The sequence below is a fragment of the Staurois parvus genome, unplaced genomic scaffold (genome assembly GCF_062004578.1).
Source record: "Staurois parvus isolate SC_StPar_1 unplaced genomic scaffold, SC_StPar_1.0 ptg001302l, whole genome shotgun sequence".
Classification (NCBI taxonomy): domain Eukaryota; kingdom Metazoa; phylum Chordata; class Amphibia; order Anura; family Ranidae; genus Staurois; species Staurois parvus.
This window is the reverse complement of record NW_028319098.1, coordinates 7,600,347-7,605,855: the sequence shown is the minus strand read 5'-3', so window position 1 is coordinate 7,605,855 and position 5,509 is coordinate 7,600,347. Positions and strand designations below refer to the sequence as shown.

The following is a 5,509-nucleotide window of genomic DNA, read 5'->3' as shown; positions in this document are numbered from 1 at the left end:
TCAATAATTTTAATTTCAGAATCGCCTTTTGATCTTACATTTCATGTTTGTTTGCTGCAAATGATCAGCAGAACAAAGCTAATAATTTATGCAGGAAGGGGAAAAAATAATAATATATCTCTGCAGCACTGGATAAGTGTTCGAACCATCAAGAGAAGACTACAGACTTAGTTTGACACAGGTCTAATTAGCATGCAGATATGTGTCGCCTCATTGGCAATTCAAATTGCTTTTTTTTTTTTTTTTTTAGATTGTACTTCAAATTGTGCTACTCAAACATTGTATTTGATTTCCAAAGCCCCCCTGGGCATGCCATAATATCTGCCTTCATCCTTATATGAAGCTTTTATTGAACAGCCTGTTTCTCCTGTTTTTCCTTTTGTGTGTGTGTATGTTTTTAAAACACCCAAGCCATGTAACCCAGGGATCTGCTTTTGTCTATAAAGACAGCAACCAGTTGTTCTATGGCACGGCACGTGGCACATTAAGTATGGTAGCAGACATGTATTGCCTGGCATAGCTCTGTTCACATGATGACTGCTGTAGAAAGGTCTTCATCTAGCTGCCACTCATGGAAAAGGGGGAGGATATCTTCTCAGCATGCATTAATATGCGGCACATAACAACTTGTCTGAGAGCCAGTCTTCAATTCTTCATTACACAAAATGACTGGATTGCCGTCATTGTTTTTTCTAAAGCTTCCTGCATGCTCCCAGAAGGCATTTACTGTCGTAGTGCTATCAGTATGGTGACTTATGCATCTGAAGTTGTTTGTGGTATGACACATTGGAAATTCCTGCCAACATCAAGGCCTTTTTTTCCAATCCATACAGCAACAAGTGGTAAAATCAATGATGTACAGTTATTTAGCAATGCAATTCATTTCACTGACTCTGGCTTTTGGCCAGATCCGCCATCTGTCTCTGGCTCTGCTTTCTCTCTCTCGCTCGCCTGAATTTGTCCTACATTTCGTAATGATCCATTCTTGCCTTCCTTACTGCGTGGCAAAGGTACAGTACCAATCCCCCACCATTTGCCATAGTGTGACTTCAGTGGCATTCCAGATACTCCATCTTCATGCCAAAGGTCAGGAAGGACTAAGCAAGGAAACAAAAAAACAAACTGCAAGAGAAGTGTATGTATCATTTTGCTCCTGCCTCAGCTATTTTCCCTTTTTGTTAAAAGCATTAAGATGGATCTGTCTCACAAGGGAACATTTCCTGTTTCATTAGAGTATCTTCGTTTCCTTTATCGGAGGCTGGCACCATACGCCACTGCACAGCTCGTGAAGTGTAGACTATTGGAAGCTTGTGCATGTTTGCCACCAAGCAACCTTCTGCAATGGAGACAGGGTGCCTACTTCAGGATCTTATGTGTGCTTGCTGTTTGAAGCTGCAGAAAAGTGAATAATCAATTAAGTATTGATTTCTTGTACGATTTGGTAAATTTCAAAGGCAAGACAAAGAGGATGGCTTTAAGGAAAGCACTGCAGGGACTTGGCGTAAATTAAACAACTAACAGCAGTGCAGAATAAAATAACACCTCAAATGAATATTTCCCTGGAAGAATTAGTACCAGCTATTGGAAGACAATGGTGGATTTAATCAAAACGGCAAGCATCCGAGCATCTTAACTACGAGATGGGGGAAGGAGCTAATTATAACCACAGATTTTAATGGAGTTAATTTGACTGAACGGATGCAAATGTGCTTTATTTATGGATGACAAAACAAGCCTACAGCATCGACTTTGGAATTATCGCATATGCTTAACATCAAAAATCCTTTAGATATCGAGCCAACAGTCCATTATTTTTTTTTCCAGAGCAGGTATTTATATGTTAGGACAAATCTGAAGATAGATGTGATACAATTGAGGACTGCATGATGAAATGCATGTTTTAATAATCTTTTCTTTCTGTAATCAGTCTATAATTTCCTTCATTTAACACTAAACTGTTCTTTTAATCCCTTTAGCTATTTAATTTAATAAATATACATGTTATTTCTACTGTGTATCTTTTGTTTCCAGGGTGCAGTTTATTAACAGCAATTTTGTGTTCCTTGAGAATTTTTCAGTAGAGGGGAATTATACGGAAGAATGAAAATTAGAAGGTCATTTTTGTGTTTTGCATTTATATGTAATCTTGGGACAGATCTGAATGAATAGTGTCTTATAGTCAGTGAGGTCTGTAATTATGAAAGAATTTGGAAACGTGGAGGGAAATAGGACACTTTCTGGATGATGGGCACAATATGGTATAATCATTGAAAGAAAAAAAAATACTGTTCTGGCTGCAATTATAATATCTTGACTGCTTAACTCTTTCACATTCAGTGCTGATAATCAGGGAAAGCTCATTGATTGAAGCGGCAGCTATTTTAATGTGGATGCATTGCTATATTGTGGAAATGTTATACCTAAATATTCTTATTCTTCATTTCCATTCTTATCTCACCCTTTCCTATCTCTCTATTTTCTCCATCCTGATTTCTTGCTGTCTTGAAAGCTACGTTCCTGAAGCCTATCACAGAAACCACTCTGCATTAAGCTGAAACACAAAGACGATGTAGGAATAATGAATCCTCATTTGCATCAACATTTGTATTCAGATTTGCTAGGCTATAAACTTGCCAGATCAAGCAGCATATTAAACAGATATTCCCCTAGTAAATTGCAGCTTTTGCAATTGTGGAGCCTTGTTGTGTTTTTAGGAGTGGCTGGTAAAGTACCATGACTGTACAGATTGTATTGGTTCGTGCTTCTTGCAGTACATGATGTCAGTCTGGGTCACTGTGAGACTACCAAACACAAGTGAGGATTTTAAGGCATACCAGGACATGTGACCAAGCAAATTCTCTGCTATCTAGAAACTGCTGCCAATGAGTCTTATAGCACTGGTGGGAACACTGGAGGAGGATGGAGGACACTTGGTGCATCATCATAGGATTACATCATCCATCATCACTATTTACTTGTGGATTATACTGCTGAGCTGACTAATACAACTGACTAATGTGTTCTTTGGAACCTATAATCCTTTTTCTATTTTTTTAATGCACTAATCATCTAATTGTACAGTATGCTATGTGTAGTACATGCTTTTCTGTGCTAGTAATGTTAAAATGTATAATATTTTATCAATGTGTACCTTATTACCTCTAATGAAATAGTTTGGATATCAGTGATGTAAAACACATGTAATTATTGATGTGTTTATGTAAATATGATAAATTGATTTTATTAATGAAGTAAATCTGCTTCAGAGCAATAGCCTTTGCTGCTCGTGAACTGTAATACCGATGGTGCTAATCTTTGTATAATGACTGTAAGTGCTTTTGTATAAAATGTTTTGCTCAGATTCCATTTATTTATATGTTTTTCATGGTTACACAGGTCAAGGTGATAGAAGAAGTTTGTGTACTGATGTGAGGATGTCAGAGCTGTCTGCTTCTTCAGTACAGTTAGTGATTAGGAATACCAGTATCTTACAGAAAGAATACCAGCACCTAGAATAATGAGGTGCCATCCTATTAACTGTCTGATTAATCATACCTTCCCAGATTTTCATGATACGCAAAAAATTCATATTGTGCAGTTGCAATTAACATATCACACAATATGTAGATTTTTTACTGCAATAAAAATTTCTGCTTCCATAGTGTGCAGCAACCAATGACACTAACAACAGAGTGGCATGATTTTTGAATTGCATCATTAAAATTATTTACTTGGATCATCCAAATACATACTAGATGCACACTTAGTAAAAATCTTTAGGTGGTTAAAGCAGTATAATGACTGCCTCTTATAATAAATAAATATAGTGCCATGTTGCTATGTCACCTCAGGTACCCTGTGCTGTAGTACAGTGTATTCTTATTTTTCAATAAAGTGCATTATATGAAGACTTATATGACTTTTGTACAGCTCACTGCTTCTCAGTTTGACAGTGAAAACATTGAACAATACATTCATTGTACCTCATGTTCAATCTCTTAATGGTTATTCTGCCCTTCATAGAACTAGTGTGCAGACCTAAGACTGGATTAAAAAAATGTAGTGATGTTGAACTTGTGTATTGAGTGCCTTTTGGAATTCATGAGAACTACAGGTCATGTACAATGTAAGGTTAATATATATATATATATATATATATATATATATATATATATATATTGAAACCAGTTCTATCAGATCATGCAGTCCTATAAAAATGCTCACTGAATTACAGATGCATACTAACCACTAGTATACTCTGTTTTCAAATCATTTTACATGAAAATATTTGGCTAAAAGCTACTGATTACAATGACTTTGTTTTTGCTCAATATGGTCATAGTAGGTGACACATTTTGCAATTGTGATCTGCTAAGAAAACAAGTGTGGATAGGCATGCATATGGTGTATGCAAAGCCTTCCAATAAATAACAGCTCATTCTGCACGTGCAGAGATTTCTATCCCTTCATCCCCAGTGAATTATGTACAAGCAATATTCATGTGCTAAATGACCAAGATGCAGATAATTATGCCATTAACTCCCCATATGTTGAACAAAATCATTCTCTTGTTTCAGAGTCCCATCGGTTAAAGCAAGTGCAGTTCCTGGGCAGAAAGGACATGCCACATTAAAGTTTAAGACCATCAATAAGAAAATTTGACCAAAAAGGACAGAGACACTAGATAAATATAATAAGGCGCAACTTGAAAAAAAATACTTAAAATATGATTATATACTGTATATTGCAGTGTAATACCACTTGTAAAGTCTTGCCGCATACTTACCGCATGAAAAAGTCAGTTCTATATCTAATTGAAGAGTGCTCATTTCAGATAAGAGGAAATAAAATAATTTAAATTCCAACTGAATCTGATTGGGTGTTTAAACCAACACAAGAAAACATTTGATTTATAATTAGTCAATAATCACTGAAATCTATCTGTCCAAACCTTTACACATTGCAAAGACCTAACTGGTTGAATTTAATTTGAATAGATCACACTATATCATATAGCTGCTGGTAAATCTAACCCAGATCAAACAATTTAAATATAATGTGTGTGACCAGTTTAATATTTGGCACATTACACCTGATACAGAAGTTCTGCTGACCTCTGTATTCTACAGGAATGATCCTCTATGGGAAAAAGTCAAGTACTCCCTCTTTTCTGCTGCTGCCATTAAGTGTACAGTCTGATCTGAGCAGAACAGAAGAGTGACCACTCTGATTTCCCTTTTGCTTAAATGTGAATGGGGTCTAAGTGGTTGTGTCTAAGATCATAATAATTTGTCATATTTAGTGGTATGGAGTATAAAACATGGAGCACGGTGTTCTGAGTTGAGCTGCCTGGATTATGTAGCATACTGCACAACATTTAGAGTTGAGGGATTTTGGAGTATGTTATGTACAAGCACAGTGTTTTTAGAAGTCATCCTACAACACAATCGTTACATCTTCCTATCACTTTCCTTACCCACTAGTAGATTGGAACACATCTGGCTACGGG

General features: G+C 36.3%; 1 long non-coding RNA gene across 1 annotated transcript; it reads left to right on the top strand.

Annotated features, from left to right (window-relative positions):
- The first annotated feature begins 251 nt into the window (after window positions 1–251).
- On the top strand, window positions 252–3,914 carry LOC149437180 (uncharacterized). The gene is made up of 2 exons (XR_016308164.1): window positions 252–1,829; window positions 2,510–3,914. It is a non-coding gene; the product is annotated as an uncharacterized LOC149437180 (long non-coding RNA).
- Window positions 3,915–5,509: the final 1,595 nt, after the last annotated feature.